The sequence below is a fragment of the Castor canadensis genome, chromosome 15, assembly GCF_047511655.1.
Source record: "Castor canadensis chromosome 15, mCasCan1.hap1v2, whole genome shotgun sequence".
NCBI classification, from domain to species: Eukaryota; Metazoa; Chordata; class Mammalia; order Rodentia; family Castoridae; genus Castor; species Castor canadensis.
Window position 1 is genome coordinate 769039 of NC_133400.1, and position 17833 is coordinate 786871.

Genomic DNA, 17833 nt, shown 5'->3' on the forward strand with positions numbered 1-17833 from the left:
CCAGGGGAACTTTGACCTTGGACTCCTGGACTCTGTGTCGGGGAAGAGGTCTGGCCAGGCTGCTCCTGGCCATGGATGCCTTCTGGAACCCTGTGACAGAGACGTCTCTCTCTGGAAGACGCCCTTGGAAGATGACTTCCATTCCAAGGAATTTCCTTCTTATTGCCAAGTTATTTTTTTAACGGAAGAAAAGCATAAAAAAGAAAATCATCATATTCCCAAATACACATGAAACCATTCTGTCAACATTTTGAGATGTATCTACACTGTGTTTTCTGTACCTACAATGCCTTTTTATAGACATAGTTTGGATCATAGGGCAATTCTGTGTTGTCATTTACCTTTAATATTTCATGAAGTGTTTCAAAGTCTAAAAATATTCCTACAGTGTTCCTCTTCTCCTTCTTCCTCTTCCTGTTCTTCTCCTCCTCCTCCTCCTTCTCCTCCTCTCCTCCCCTCCTCCTCCTCCTTCTCCTCCTCTCCTCCATCTCCTCCTCCTCCTTCTTCTCCTCCTCCTTCTCCTCCTCCTCCTTTTCCTCCTCCTCCTCCTCCTTCTCCTCCTTCTCCTCTCCTCCTTTCCTCCTTCTCCTCCTCTTCCTTCTCCTCCTCCTCCTTCTCCTCCTCTTCTCCTCCTCCTCCTCCTCCTCCCCTCCTCTCCTCCTCCTCCTTCTCCTCCTCTCCTCCTTGCCCTCCTCCACCTTCTACTTTTTCTTGTGTTTTGGTGCTGGGGATTAGGCTCCATGTGCTGGGTGATGCAGCTGCACATCTCTGTGCATAAAATCACAGTGGCTGATCACCAGGCTTCTGCCACCCCTGGAAGTGGCAGGTGAGTGCTTCCTGCTTTTGGTATCATAAATCATAGTAAGTCAGCCTGAGTTACCTCAGCACTCAGACATAATTATTTCCTCAGGATAAATAAATTCCTCCGTGAATTGTGAGATCCAGGCAAGTGAACATACAAATGCTTTTTCATGTCCCTCTAACCTGTCCTCTAAAGCTAGGGTCCATCCCTGTTGCTGGTGTGGACGTGAGTGGACAGCCCTGCTTGCTACCTGGAGCATGCAACGGTGCTTCATCTACATGTGTTGTCATCAGCCCAGACCTTTCACAAGATCAGAAGAGATCAAGCCTGGTGGAGCAGCAAGACACAAGCCTTGGTCAGCAGCTCCACGTCCAGGAGGAGGGAAGGGTGACTGGGAGCTGAGAAACACTGGGCACATGCAAACTGCTGCAGGTCCACCTTATTCTCAAGTCTCATCACTTATAAAAAAACCAAACAGAACCCAGAACCACAGCCGCTCCTGGGAGGGTTAGTGGACATGGGGCAGCACTGCGGTGAATGGTAAAGAGCTTTGGAAGTTTTTAAGACAAGTGAACCTCTAATTTGCCACACCTTCCTGGGGACACCGAATAAGGAAAGTGGAGCCACTCTGGCTCTGTGACCCTTCAGGACTTAGCCTTGTGAATGACTGAAGGGACCATCTACCTGCTTCATGTGCCATTCACTGATGTCTCCTATCCTTGATGATGGGGAAAGCTGCTCCTGGTCCAGCAGAAAGCTGAAGTACTCGGCTCCCATCAGAGTTGGCTTTGGGGGCATGGATGCCTTGTATAAAGGCGCCTGATGGGGACTGGACATGACTGGTGCAGCGGCTGGACAGAAAGCAGTATCTTTGGTATCTGGTGTCAGTTAGTGTTCTCCCCAAGTCCAGGACGCTGAGCTTCACCTACCTTTCTCACTTGTCCTCCCACCAGCCCTGTTGCTCAGAGCAGCTGTCACCCACCTCCAGAACAGGATCAGGACTTGGGGTGTCAGATTGCCTGGCCTGGCTCACAGTCTAGTAGAGCTCAGTGGCAAGACTCCTGCCAGGGGCTCCCCAAATGACAACTGTTAATTATTATCAATTACTGGACCCTGGGGCCCATGGAGTCAGTTCACTTGCAACCACAGGTTAACCATTTGCAACCATGTGGCCTTGGCCAGGCTCCAGCAGGTGTGGGGTGTTCAAGGGGCCAGCCAGGGCTGGAGTGGGCGCTGCCTGTCCTGCTACCTATGTTCCATGGGAGACACCTCCTGCTTCTCCCTCCTCCACTTCCCTGAAGCTGGTCCCAGGAACGCTTCTCCATCCTTGTGTTTGTGATTGAAATGCTCCCTGGAGCTCGCTTGCTGTGTGTGGCGGGGGCATCTGGGTGTAATCAACATGACAGCTGAGCAGTCTCGGTTCCTGGCCCCAGGCATTCTGGAGTGGGCTCAGTGCCAGTCCATCTGCAGTGTGGAATGCACTCTCCTTGTGTCCCCTCCCCAGGTCCTGCTGGGGGTGGGGGAACACTCTGTGCCTCAGTTTCCCTTCCTGTTCCTCCCAGGGCCCTTCCTACCCGGCTCCCAGCCCCTTCCACCCTTGGATAGGAGTTGCTGTTCCTGAAGAACCTGCCCTTGGCAGAAAGTGGGGAGTCCACCAGCCCCAGCACCTTTTGTGTTACCAACTACAACAGCTCAGGTCCAGAAGGACGTGGCCTGCAGGGATGGGAAGGGGAGAAGCAGACAAGGGTGCATGGAGAGACAGTCTGGCCATGACAGTCCAGGCCAATATAAACAGCGGGATTAACACTGGGTGAGGTAAGAACAAACTATGATCCCTTGCTGAGCCCTGACTCGAAGACAGCACTGACTGAGATCCAAAAATTACCCCACTTGAATTTCATCCATCCATAAAGGGGCCACAATTTCTCATTTTACAGGGGCCTGGGCAAACAGAGCCCCTGGCCAGGGGAAGAGGCTGCAGTGCCCCTTGTTGGCCTGTCTCACAGCAGCAGTGCTGAGCATTCCAAGGAAGGCAGGGAGAGAATGGCCCCTGCTGGCTGGGCCGGGAGTAGCCGCAATAAGAACCCGGACAGGAAAGGGGCAGCAGAGGTGCTGAGGAGGGATGGGGTGCAGGGGACCTGGTTTTATTTCTTGCCTTTGCATTTCCAGAAAGGCTCCCACCTTGCTAAGCCTCAGTTTTTTCATCTGTGAAATGGGATCAATGAGGCATCAACCAGCAGGTGCTTGCTACTGTCATTTCTGTCTTTACTTCGGTCAACAGCAAAGGCCAATGGGAAGAGAGAAGCCAGGGGAGGAGCCAATGAGCTAGAACCTGCTGATATATCCAATGCCTCATCACCACCACCATCATCGCCATCTCCACCATCTCTACCACCACCATCACAATCACTAACACCATCACCATTGCTACCATCATCCTGGTTGAATTTACAGCTCCATCTCCACTGACCACATGGCTTCAGAAAGGATGCTGAACCTCTCCTGTAAGTGCAGGTAGCAATGCCATTTTCCCCAGGGACTTGGGAAGTTTAAAATGGCTAACCTGTACCTGTGATCCAACATTGCACGTTGGGTGGGCACCTTCTCTGTGCTAGGAATATGCACAATTCACCTGTTTGACCTCCTTCTCAAAGACCTAGGAGGGTAGAAGCATTGCTATCTCAATGGGCAAACTGAGGGTCAGGAACATAGGTGTCCTACCAAAGTCTAAGGGTTAGTGGATAGTGGGGCTCAGAGTACTCCCTGGGGCTGATTCAGACCTGGACCTTACCCCCTTTTCCTGACAGTCTTGTGGGACCCGTCCCTTCCTGCAGGCATCACTCAGTTGAGTGCACATCAGAACTCCAGGTGCTTGTCAACAGAGATGCTGATTGGGCAGATGTGGGACTGAGAACACCTGCAGGGGCTGAGTTGAGTCTGGGCAGGGATTCCTGAATGGGAAGGGTCCTGCCAGTTCCAGTAAGAATGAGTGCTGGGGGCTGCAGGAGACCAGCTGAATCTCCAGCCTCAGGGTTGGGGGTGGCTCTCCCAGATCCTGAACAGAGGTCAGGGCAGGGCTGCTCAGCCAAGGCCCAGCTGCTCTGGGCAGCACACTGCACAAACAAGAGTCACAGCTGCGGGGCAGTGCTGGCTCACATCCTCAGTGACTGGGCTGCCTGCCATGTGTCTGCCAGACGGAGCCCTGCCAGGATGGAGCCCTGCTAGCAGGAGGTCCGGCCCCACAGCCCCGGGGACAAGGACATGTGTGTCTTTGCATAGATGCATCACATACAAGGGTTGGTCACCCTGAATGCAGCTGCAGACCCAGGGCTTGGGCACAGTGGTGTCATCGCTAGCATGGCGTGGTTAGCCCTTGGGCTCTCCCAGGAACTGTGCCTCTCTGCTTCAGCCACAAGACTCTGGAAGACTTTCCAAAAAAAAAAAAAACCTACCAAAAATTCCCACTGGAGGAGCCTCTCCCAGTCTAGCCCTTACTTACCCTCACTCATGATTTGACCCCATTTCACAGATGGACTATTGAAGCTCAGAGGGGTGCGGGAGCTTGCCTAGGGCTACACAGCGAGCCACACAGGGCAGGTTAGGTCTCTGCTCCTATGAGTCTGTCCAGAACAAGGGGCACCTGCCCATGCTGCTCTGCAAATATTTGCTGATGGTGTTGATAAAGACAGGCCTGCCCCAAGTCCCCTGAGTAGAGGAAGTAGATCCTCGCAGCTCCGGGGTCAGGTTCTGACTCCATTACATCTCAGTTGCAGATCTAGTCAAAGCTGGCTGTGGAGGTGCAATTATATTTTTAAAGTCTGATCTCCTTTGAGCTGGCCATGACCTATCTGTCCACTACCCTCTTACCTCTGGGTCCACACTGGAAATTCCTCTTCTTTTCTGCCTCTGCTCCTATCTGGGGATGGCAGCAAGATGTGATGCTGACTCAGGTGGGCCCCTCAGGCATTTCCTGCTCACCTGTATGTGACACATGCCACAAGAACATGGGGTGTCCCCGCATCAGGGGCTCAGGTTCAAGGGAGGCTGCCATAGTCACAACCTGCAAAGGTGCATATGCTGACAGGGGCACAAGGCACAAGGGACTCCAGGGAAGAGCCCAGGAACTGCCAGCTGGGAGACAATTCACAGATGCTTTGACTGACAGCTGAAGACATCATGGCAAACAGCTCACAGCCGTGCTGTGTCCAGGCGCTCACTGGGCCCCCATCTCCCTTACCTTGAAATATGGGGTTGAGTGACACGATAGTCTGTATTTTTTTAACACATATATTCCTTTAAACTATCCTCCCCCTCCCCAAATTTCCTTCACAGAAGTTCAATATTCACTTATTCCAAGCAATATTGGCCAGGTAAATGTAACTGGAAGAGTTGGAGTTTGAGGGGTGGAAGGAGTGATTGGACCCCCCTCCAATGAAGCCTCAGAGAGCCCACAGAATCCCTGTGTAGGGAACCCACTTTGAGAAAACCCGGACTATGCCACACATCAGACATTCCCTGCTTGGCCTGGGTCTACAGGTGCTCTTAGCACCCCTGGGGTGCTAAGCAGGAGCAATGAGACTCAGAGTGGCCACTCCAACACCAGGTGCAGGCCTTCTCAGGGTAGAAGAGCACTGGGCTCTGGAATGTGGCTGACCCAGGGTTGGGGACCCACGATTTGCTATATCTTAGTGGTATGAACTTGGCCAGTCATCCTGACCCCTAGTGCCCTTGTTGGGGCCGTGGGCTCCCGGCCATGGGCCAAATCCATTTTGCCACCTGTTCCATAAGTAAAGCTTTGTTGACTCATGGCCATATATGTCCAAAATCCCAGAATGTTGCTTGGGCCTCAGCCTCTGGTGTGCAGGTGCCTTTCATCCGCACTACTTCTGAGCGGAGGCTGACCACCGCGGGCTGGGGCTGGGCCCCCTCAGATGGGAGCTGTGCGGGGCTGAGGCCCATATGGACTCTGCTGCTGCCATCTTGAAATGCTTAACAGTTGTTAAACCAGGGCCCATGTTTTCACTTCCATAGGGCTGCAGATGACGCGACCGGTCTGGCCTCCACAGCCCTGGTTCCTTTCCTGCAGTTGGTCAATAATGGCACAGCTGCTTCTTGGGGCTCCTCTGAGTGAGTGCTCTCTGGGTGCTGAGAACAGGACCATCCCCAGGGCAGGCATACCAGGGACCTCAAGGGCATCATGACATGGACACCGGGTGTGTGGACAGCACCCTGCGGAATGAGCCCAGTGCCCCTCTGATGAGTTGCTATGAAGCAAATTGTTTCCTCCTCCTGGGCCAGTGGCCACGGGATGCAGTGCGTTGGCAGGGTGGGCAGAGATGGGGTCTCTTTCCCATTCCCTCCCCCTCATCTTCCAGTCATTTGAAAAACACATTCTCGCTGGGTGCTGGTGGCTTACCCTGTAATCCTCCCTACTCAGGAGGCAGAGATTAGGGGGATCATGGTTCAAAGCCAGCCCATGCAAATAGTTTGTGAGACCCTACCTTGAAAAACCCCATCAAAAAAAAGGCTGGTGAAGTGGCTCAAGGTGTAGGCCCCAAGTTCAAATCCCAGTATCCCAAAAAAAAACAAAAAAAAACCCCAAACACAAGTTGTCTGTCCTCTGCTGTGGACACCATCCTGACACTATCAGCCTCAAAGAAGCCTGGCCTCACCCCATCCTGGAAAATCTGTCCAGTGGACCCAATACCTCTTCCCCACCACACCCAGCACAGACTGAGCAATTTCACTTCCCGGTCTCTTGGGTGGTGACACTCGGCACTGTGGGTGGAACATTCCGACACCCACGTACTACACGCTTCCGCTCTAGGGCAGCTGGGCGGGTTCAGGAGCTGAGCCCCCCGGAGTCCTCAGGGCTGGATGAGGACCGACAACCAGGATACAGACCTGCTGGAGACAGCACAAGCTATTGTCAGGAGCCCGGCCGTGACTATAGCCTCAGAGGTCTCATCCTGGAGTGGAGGACAAACTGCAAGCTGGCTCACAGGCTCCTTGACCTCCTGCTGCGGCAGTGGCCGGGCCCACAGGGGCTCCACACCAGCCCTGGCTCTGTGACACCGTCTTCGGACACTAGATTTTTTTTTTTCCTTTTCTTTCTTTATTTTTTTGGCCATACTGGGGTTTGAACTTGGGCTTCTGGGAGTGCATAGGCAAGGAAACCCTCCTGCGGCCAGGCCTGGGCTCTAGCTGGGGGCAGCTGGCTCCAGAGAGGGTGTCTGAGAGGGGTGATCACAGCATTGCAGAGTGCAAAGTCTGGCTGCCTGAGAAGACCGGGTAACAGATCAGAGCACACTTAAAAAGCACCTTCTCTTTGAGCCCCAGCATGTTTTGGTCAAAGGAGGGCAAGGACTCACCCTGGTGGGGCAGCATGTGTGTGCTGGGGAAGGAACAGGAAGTAGCTGATGTTCCCATTGACAGATGAGGAGACTGAGGTTCAGAGGGGAACACAGGCTGCCCTGGGCAGCAGTCCTGAACCCCAGTACTCAGTGCTCCATTCCACAGGCTAGCAGAAATCCTGGTGGCTGAGGGCAGTGCCTTTCCTCAGAGCACCTGGATGCTGGCCTTGCAGAGGCAGAACCAGCCAGGCAGAGCTGACTACAGTGCTTGGAGCCGGGGTGGAGTGGGAAGGGGAGCAGCTAGATGACAGCCCTGGCCAGGCCATGGCCCCTACATCTGCTCCTCCCAACCCCTTCACAGAGCCGATGGGCACCTGGGCAGAATTGGGGCTTTTAGGCACCTTCCCTACAGGGTGCCCCTGGGTGACATGTGGCTCTCACCAGCCACCCTGCTGTCCCGTGGTCTGCGGTGGGTGGGTGGGAAAGGTCAGGAGCTCAGCTCATGTGAAGGCCAGCCATTTCCATCTGGCTAGGAAACTCCCATGTCCGTCCTGCCCCCCATATGGGCTCCCTTCCTCTTTCCTCTGGCCTGGCTGGACCACACCTGGGGTGGCCTGCTTTTCTGTATGTCTGCCTCTTCTTGCTTGGGCCCCTGATGGGGGCTCTACAGATGACATATGGCCCCAAGAGAAGGGATCAGTCTCCTCCTGTGAGGAGTGGCCCCGGAGTCCTCTGCAGCTTGTAGTACAGAAGGAAACACTGAGGCCAAGTGTGGAGGACACCTGCCTCTAGCAATGCAGCCAGTGAGCCTCCAGCAGTGCTGGGTCCGGGCAGTTGTAAGGCCAGATAAGGCCGAGAGTACCAGGACTGTGTGGTGGCACAGAGGGCAGAGCTGGGGAGGCCCCTGCCCAGGGAGGGGAACAGCAGGGACCAGGCACACACCTGCCGGGCTTCATTCCTACAATCAAAGGGCCACCTCCTTCACCTGTCCCCTGGCAAGTAAAGGGGTGGCTGCCAGCAGCAGGATGGGTAACACGTAGGGCAAATCTGTCTGCACACCAGAATGTTGCTTGGTAATACAGAGGGCTGAGTTACCTTTCCACACATTGGGCACATCCCAAAATAACTAGGGAAAGAAGCCAGACAGAAAAGACTGCAGATTGCATTTATATAAACCCCAGAAAACACAACTAAACTGTGAGGACAGATCAGTGGTTGTTAGTGTGGGAGAAAGTGACAAGGACCAGGGTTGACAGCTCTGCCCAGGACTGGACAGTGACAATGGCTTCCTGATTGAACACCTGTGTCAAAGCCTAGAATTTACACTGTAAATATGTGCAGTTTGTTATATGCCAATTACATATCAGTAAAGCTATTGAGAAGTGGTGATCATGGTCTGGTGACAAACCAGAAGCAGCCATCTAAGATATATCAAAGAAAACTTCCTCATAGACAAGTGAGGCTGCTCAGCTTGAATCTGGTGAAATTAATAAATACTAAAAAATAACCCTTAGGTGATTCTCAGAAGAAGAAATATTTACAATGAGATGATTGAAACACATTCTATATGTGTATAAAAATGTCATAATGAAACCCATTATTTTGTACAATTAATACATACTTTAAAAAAATGAGCCGGGTACTGGTGGCTCATGCTTGTAATCCAAGCTACTCAGGAGGATCAAGGTTCAAAGTCAGCCTGGGCAAATAGTCCACAGGACTCAAAAAAAACCCTTCACCAAAAAGGGCTGGTGCAGTGACTCTAGGTGAAGGCCCTGAGTTCAAACCCCAGTACTGCAAAAAATATAAAATGTTGGAATAAAGAAATAATATTAGTTCTTATGTAGAAAAAAGTTTAGACATGACATCAACCTCCTTAAAACAATAAATTCTGAAAAGCAAAGGGAAATACTTTTAGAGTTTTGAGGGAAAATGATGCTGACCTATAGGATCATTCCCAGGGCAGAAGGCCATTCTCAGTGATGTAGAAACTCAGAAATGAAGCCAGCTGTGAACCTCAGTCTCCAGGGGAACCCAAAGAATGCTTCACTAAGCAATGGCAGGTAAGCTTTGTGATGGTGATACAGATGCCATAGACAACATAGGGCTGAGGGTGTGGCTCAAATGACAGAGGCTTGTATAGCTAGTGCAGGCCCTGAGTTCAAACCCCAGTACTACAAAAACATATATAAGGAGAGCTTAACAAAGCAAACACCACCAATCAAGGAGTCCTCGTTTTCTTAATATGCCAGCAAAAAGAAGAAAGAGGAGAACAGGGGCACTGGGGCCTGTAAAGGTGGCTGACTTCACACGTGGAGACATGACTCATAACTGACTCCACTAATTAGAGGAACAAGGGTTCGAATATGTTTTCAGAAATAAGTAAAACTACTAGAAAATAGAACTACTAGAAAATCTCTCTCAAGCCGCTGGTGAAAATAAGTCCAGAAAAATCCAGAATACTAAAACTCGAAAACAAAGGAGATCCAGGCAAGATGGCGGGAGTGACAGCAGATACACTCCTGGCATGTGTTATAATAAGTTCAGATGAGTTTGGCCCTGGTAGCCACAGGCCTGCTTCCCGTCTCTGTGGCCTGGCCTGTTCTGGGTATATTAAATTTTGTCTTAGGTTCCCACTGAGGATGTCTGATCCCTCCCTCCAGCCCCATCCATTGAACGGCCATCTCCCCTCCACAGAACTGCTTTGCGCCTCTGTCAAAACCAGGTGGGCACCTGTGGGTCCATTCTGAGCTCTCTGTTCTGGCCCCTGGCTTTTGTCTGATTGTTTGACCCTGAGTAGTTAGTAGTTCTCTCTCTCTCTCTCTCTCTCCCTCCCCCCAATACTGGGGATTGAACTCAGGGCATCACACTTGGTAGGCAAGCGCTCTACCACTTGAGCCACTCCCCCAGTCTTTTTGCTTTTCATTTACTTTTACCTCTGCCTCCTGGTAGCTGGGATTCCAGGTGTGTCCCACAGCACCTGCCAGCATACTCCCCTGATACTGTAGATGTGTGTCAGGCTTTAATGTCACTTTCTCCTTTCCCCCAGGATTGTTCTAACAATTCTAGGTCCTTTGCCTTCCCATGTAAATTTTATTTCTTTTTTTTTTTAATTTCCCCAACTCTCTTCCCATCCCTGGAAACCAGAATTCTCCTCTGCTTCCATGGGTTCACTTTTTTACATTGTGTGTATAAGTGAGGTCACATGGTGGCTGTCTTTCTGTGCCTGGTGTATTTCCTTAAGGTAACAACCTCCAGGTTCACCCAAGTGACAGGATTTCCTTCTAAGACTGAATAGTATCCCACCATGTGTACACACTGCGTTATCTCTCCATACACTGTTCACCTGGGCTGATTCTGCATCGGCTGCCTTGAATGAGCGACGGCAGGCGTCTCGGTGGCGTGCCCACCTCACTTCCTCTGGCCGTGCAGTCGGTGCTGGGATTACTGGATCAGATGCTAATCCTACTCTTAACTTCTTGAGGAGCCCCCACACTTTTTCTATTACATTGCTACGCCAATGATACACACAAGTTCAGTTTTCCCACATCCTCACCAGCATCTGTCACTTTTTGTCTTTTTAACAGTGGCTGTCCTAATGGGTGAGGTGACATCTCACTGTGGTTTTGATTTGAATTTCTCTGATGATTAGTGGTGTGGAGCATTTTTTTCATGTAAGTTTTGGCCGTTTCTATGTTTTCGCTGGAGGGAATGCCTACGATCGCCTTTCTGTTGCTGTGACAAAAATACCTGAGAGAAACAACTGAAAAGGAGGAAATTTTTATTTTGGTTCACAGTCTCAGAGGTTTCAGTCTTGGTAGCTTTTGGGCCTGTGGTGAGGCAGAGTGTCCTGGTGGATAAAAGCTGCTTGTGTCATGGCAGCCGGGAAGGGGGAGAGGAGAGAGGGAGAGAGAGACCCAAAACACCCCATGGGCACCCCCCGCCAGTGACCTACCTACCTCCGTCCTCCAGGCCCGACCTCCTCCTAAAGTTTCCAGGTTCCAATAGCATCATCAGCTGGGACCAGGCCTTCAATACATGAGCTGTTGGGAGCCATTTAAGATACAAACCATAGTAGGGCTCTTTGTCCATGATTAAGTCTAGCTATTGAGTTGTTTAAGTTCCTAATATATTTAGGGTATGAACCCCCTTCCAAATGTAAGGTTTAAAAGTATTTTCTCCAGTTGGGTATGTTATCTCTACATTCTGTTGATGAGTCTATGCCTACAAAAAAAAAATTACTGTTTTTATTTGTTACTGTTGTTTTGGTTTTTTGTGGTACTAGGGATTGAGCTCAGGGTCTTTCACTTGCTAAGCAAATGCTCTACCACTTGATCCCCCGGTCCTTTTGTTTTTAGCTTGTTTTTCAGAAAGGGTCTCACGCTTTTACTGGGCCAGCCTCAGACAATGACCCTCTCGAGTAGCTGGTATTACAGACATGCACCACCACACCTGGTCCCAGTGAAAGTTTTTGCATCTAAGTTGTGAGAGATACTCATCTGCAGCTCTCTCGCTCTCTCTCTCAACTATTCTTGTCTAGCTTTGGTAAAATGGTGATCCTGGCTTCATAAAATTTGTTAGAAAGTGTCCTCTTCTATTTTCTGGAGGAATCTTCCAGGAACATTTGAGAGAATTTTCCAGGGGATGCATCTGGACTCAGCATTACTTTTTTTGGGAACTTTTAGGTTATAAGTTCAAGTTCTGGAATGGTTGCATGGGTTGAGATTTGGCAGTTTGCTGTTTGGGAGAATGGAACCGTTTCTTCCCGTTGTTGGACATGTGAGTGGACCACTGCTGTGGCTCCCTGGCTATTTTCAGTGCTGGAATGTCTCCCGTGGTCTCCCCGATCCAGCCCTGGCATCGATGGTGTGAGTTTTCCCTCGTTTTAGGTTTCTCAGTCCCGTGAGAGGCTTTATCAGTCTTACAATAATAAACTTTTATGTGAATGCTGAAAACACTGAAATAAAGCAAACATCTTGGAGTGGTAATATTCTCTCACACTCCTCTCAAACACTGACTAATCAAATTAGCAAACAAAAGAGGAACTGAGAACTGCCATTTACTAAGTTGATTAAGTAGATCTAAACTTAACTGCGCCTTTCCTTCAGGAAACACATTCTTTTGAAGCTCCCTTGTGGTGAGTTCTAAACCAATTCACATTTGGGCGGCTTCAGAAGCCTGGAAATCTCCTCCAGCCACCCTGGCTGTCCTAGCATTTCCCCAGACTCTGCACCAGGGGTCCATGTTCTGGGGAATCCCTCGGTCCTGGGCCAAGCCGGCTGCTGGACACCCCGGACATCAGCCAGGCCACACTCTCAGACCCCAGCACGTTGAAGTCGATGACTAAAGGTTTGTAACAATGCCCTGTTTGGAAGGGCAACCATAACCTCGTTGACTTTAAATAAAAGAGAAAGGAAGGCTATAACCAAACCTCTATTAAATAACCTGAGAGACGTCTAGCTTTCCATCTCTTGGGAGATGGTTCGGGCCAGCCAGAGCCCATGTGGCCTCAGTGTCAGTGTTAAATGTGAGGCCATGTCAAAAGATAAGACAGAGAAACGAAGCCAGATGAAAAAAGAAGGGAAATAAATAAGAGAAAGCAAAAAAAGAGGCAAATTAGGAAATAAAAGTCATATTGGGGGCTGCGGGTGTGGCTCAAGTGGTAGAGCACCTGCCTCGCAAGCGTGAGACCCTGAGTTCAAACCCCAGTGCCGCCAAAATAAATAAATAAATAGATAGATAGGTAAATAAATAAATAATAAAATAAGAAGTCGCCTTGGTAGAGGCATCTGAGAGAGTTCTTGATTAAACAGCGCAAACAGCTCAACACTTCTACTGCATGTCATCCAGAAAAGAAGACACGGGGACACAAAGTGAAGGTGGAGAAAAGAGAGGTGACACCTCGAGGAGACTTTAAAAGCCATGAAGGAACATGCCCGGCTCTATATCAACATATTCCAAAATGTCATTTTAAAACACCTAATTCTTTAGGGAAATACGTCGTAAATTGACCAAGTAAAGAAGTAGGAAAAGCAAGCAAGTTAATAATCGTAACCAAAAAAGGAAACTGAAAATTAGTTTAAAAGCCACTGCCAGGGGGCACTGGGCCCAGGAAGTTTGATACTTGAGTTATTCAGAATACCCTGAGGAAAACTGATTCCCAGTTTATTTTGCAAAGATGGCTTAAGGCTGATGCCAAAACAAACCACAGTCATGTGTACAACGTGGAAACCGCAGACAACCCTTCCTGTGGAAACAGAAGTGGCAGGTGGAGATGAAGGCCTGGAACGGGAGCTGGCAGATGGGAGGTCCTCTCTGCAAAGGAGGAGGTCCATTTAGTACCTTATCACCACGGTTTCTATTGGTGGAAGGGGACAATTACCCATTTGCTATTTTGTAACTTTTTGGTTTGACACAATTCTAAACTTAAGAAAAATTGGGAAGATTAGAAAAATGTCCCCTAACTGTCCCCCCAGACACTCCAGTCCATGTTTCCCTCTACCTCTCTATCCTTTCTTTTGGTGGTGGTACTGGGGTTGGAACTCAGAGTCTTGCACTTGGTAGGCAGAGGCTCGACCACTTGAGCCATGCCTCCATCCCTTTTTTTTTTTTTTTTTACAATGTTTGGGTCATTTCTCCCCCTTCCATCCCTTTTTTTTTGAATAGGGTCTCAAATTTATGCCCCGGCCAGCCTGGATCGAGATCCTTTATTTATGTTTCCTCCATAGTTAGCATGACATGTGTGAGCCACCATGCTCAGCTTTTGTTGGTTGAGATGGAAACTTGTTCACTTTTTACCTGGGCTGGTCTTGAACAGAGATCCTCCCAATCTACACCTCTTGAATAGCTGGGATTACCGGCATGTCCACCTGGCCTTTTAAATTTTCTCTCTCCATAAACACAGTGTTACACTTTCTCTGAACTTTGCCACTAAGTTGCAGACTTGATGTCTCTTTACCCCTAAATGCTTCTGTGCAGCCCCCGTTCTACTGGGAACAGTGACAATGTCCTCACCAGCTTTCTTAGGAACCCTGATGCACAGCAATGGATGCACGGAACCTTCCTAGAGGCCATGAAGCAATGCTTGAATGGACGCATGCCAAATTCCCCGAAGAGCTGTTTCCAAAATTAAATCATAAGTGTAATGCTTTTTTGATAAAACTTCCAAAGGGATGTTTCGAATAAGACTTTTTAAACTTCGTATGTCTGACGTGCTCCAACATGGATGAACCTGAGGATGTGATAGTGAGATATGCCAACCACGAAAGGACAACACCACAGGTTCCACTTACTGGAGGTCCCCACTAGGCTAGTTGGATTCATAGAAACAAAAAGGGGAACCAAGGTCCATGGGGGTTGGGGGTGGGGAGCATTTGGGCTCAGTTTCAGGCTGGGGCTTGAGAAAGTTCTGACTGGTGGGGATGGTTGCACAATAATGTGAACGGCACCAAGCCCAGCTCTTTAAAGCCATTAAGAAGGTAAGTTTCGTGTTGTCTTTATTCCACCACAACCTATAGTTTGGATCTGGAATGTCCCCCAAGTCCCACCTGTTAAAGGCTCAGTCCCCAGACTGGTACTTTGGGAGGTGATGGAAATTTTAAGAGGTGGGACCTAAGGGGAAATCCTAGGTCATGGTGTGTGTGTGTAGGGGTGGCTCACCCCATTCTCTTCCCCTGTCTCTTTGGCTTCTCGGCCATGAGGTGAATGGCTTTGCTCCATCAAACTGCCTCGCCACAGCAGCAGGACTAACTCATCATGGACTGGGAGCCGAAGTAAACCTTTTCTCTTTAGAGGTTGATTGTCTCAGGTATTTTTTTCTTTTTGCCAGTACTGGGGCTTGAACTCAGGGCCTACACCTTCAGCCACTCCACCAGCCCCTTTTGGTGAAGGGTTTTTTTTCAAGGTAGGGTCTCATGAACTATTTGCCCAGGCTGGCTTTGAACCATGATCCTACTGATCTCTGCCTCCTGAGTAGCTGGGATTGCAAGCATGAGCATTGCAAGCATGAGCCATTGGCACCCGGCTTGGGTTTTTTTTTTTTTTTTTTTACATTAATGGAAAGTTGGCTACCATGCTAAAATATTTTAAATGTTCATAGCAAAGAGGTCTATATCTTCAACAATCCTAAAAATACTATGTCATAATAATGGGGTTTGGGAGAGTCACTGTGCCAGTAGCAAATTATAAAATAACAAATACAGTAAGGAGGTGCTGACTTACAGACAGAGACAGACCTTCAGACAGACAGACCCTGGAAGCACAGACACAGATGATGAGCTCTGCCATGTTTGGCAGCAATGAAGGAAGATGTTTCCATCAGAGGAGAAAGTGAGACTGTGATTCTGGACCATTCGTTTCTCACCTGAATTGCACACCAAAGCGAGTGCCTGATGGATGGGAGACAGATTCAGAATAGAAACAGAAAGCGAACCCATGCCAGCACTGAGGGAGGTGCGGGCAACACGTGCGTTAGCTTGGGGTGTGGGGAGGGGCAAGGCCTGTAGCAACTAAGAAACCTGCTCAGTACAGTACACTGTCAAGAAGTGTCCTCTCAGACAAAGCAACGAAGGGCAGTGGACAGAGAGAAAATGCAGCTACTGTGACAGATGAGGTATGAGCCCCTGTCGTCCAGGAGGAATTCCTCTAAAACAACAACAAAATGAAAAACCGTCCTCTAAGAAAATGCGTGAAAGATATAGAAAAGTGACAAAAAGACAACCAGCCATACAAATGCCTGCACACGAAATGTGTTGCATTTATCAGAAGCCAGTGTCCCAAATCTCACACCTACCTGCTTTGTCTGTTGGCTAGGTGGGCAGGTGACAGGCAGATGGGGACAGACAGGCAGTGAAGGGGACAGAACCATTTTCAGAGAGGAACTGGGCAGGCAGCATGTTGGTCACAGGGTGCTGGACTCTGCAATGGCCCTTTCTGGGAGGTTATCTTCAGGAAATAATCAGAGATGTGCGCAAAGGTTTACCTATGAGGTGAAGAAGTTGGTACATGAATAAATGCAACAAGCTATGAGCACTGGTGCAGAGCTAAGGTTGTTCAGGTGGCCTGGGCTGGTCAGTGACCACTGTCCCCTCCACCAAGGTCAAGTATGCAGGCTCTGTCTCCACTGTCCCCACTCCCCTCAATGATGTCACCTCAATCACTGTTCCCACTGGTCTTCCTGTTCCAGGGACCACACTAGCTCAGGTCCTGCTGGGGTCCATTCCAAGCCTTGTGGACTTGAGGGGACACAACCCTCCTGTCATTCTCCAGTTTCCAGAAAAGTCCATCTCAGGCTGGAAGCACCATCCGAGGCCAAGGGACAGAAACTTGCAGAAGAAGCCTTTGTTGAGAGGGTAGTGACAGTGTCGTGCCGAGGAAGGTGACCCCATCAGAATGTGGTTGGTTAGAGGTGGGTGTGAGTGGGGCCCCCAGAGCTGGCCTAGAGCCCAGGCCTGGAGAATTATCCAGTGGGTCTAAAGACATGCCATGCCCTGCCCTGCCCCTGCCCCGAGTCCCTGTTTCACCACGTCCCAACTCCACCAAGAGGGAGGGTTTCTTCCCAGCAGGGAGGCCCTGGGCAGCCCCAGGCATATGGCTGGTAAAGCACCTTTCTCTGGGCTCAGCCCTGGGGGATATGAGTCCCTGTAAGGACTATCTCCTTCCCCTCCATTTTGGGGGTGTTTCAAACTAAAGTTAGGCCATATCCAAAGAGGAAAAAAATACCCAGAAAAGTGTCACAATTCTTGAAAACACAAAAGGGCTGTGGGTTGGCTTCAAGTGAGTAGGTTTTGGTGACCTTCTACTCAGAGACAAGCATTTCCAAATGGACGCTAAGGAGGATGATGGCTAACACCCAGCAAGGAAACCCAGCAAATGAAGGGGCCAGGGAAAAAGCCATTCTTGTCCTGTCTTTCCACAGCCAGCCTGGGAAGGTGACACCTCCTGGGCCTCTCCTCTCTGCAACCCCGCCATTGTCCATAAGGAACACAGGGGATGGTATAGGGACCTGGGGAGAGGGGTTATTTTTCTGGGGTGATGAGAAGATGGGAGGCACGTGGCAGTCATGGTGGGGTGGACATTCAGGGTAACAGCTCTTCCCACCCCTTGCCCACCTTGCACAAGGAGCAGCCAGCTTTGACGATGCCAGCCCAGTCTCAGGCTCCAAACACGGAAAGGGGTGAGGTAAGGGGTAGACGCCACCTGACCAGCAGCAAAGCCACATGGTCCCTGAGGCCCCCACAGAGCCCCCATCATGTCATGTCAGAAGGGGATTCTAGTGGGTGAACAAAATTGGGGCTTTACTCTCAAGGGAGAAGACAACATGACATCAGACAGTGGCCACCATGTCACCCAGAGGTAACTACTTGGAGATCTGACTGCTTCCATCTTCTGCTGTCCTCTATCCATGGCCTGAGGTTGGTCTTGACCTTCATGTCCCCTTGGGACCTACTCTGGCCTCCCCAGACTCAGGTCAGGATGCTGTTGTGCCCATAACAGCCGGCAATCCTGGTCCTGTAGCTGCTAGGCTCTTGGCCAGCAGGGCAGGCCATGTCTGTCTTGGCCACTGTATCCCCAGAGTTAGCACTCAAATAAATATTCTTCCAGGATGGGCACTGGGTCCTGGGTAGGGTCACTATACCAGCATGACAGGGTAGCTGAGGGGCTCTGGCTGCCTGAGACA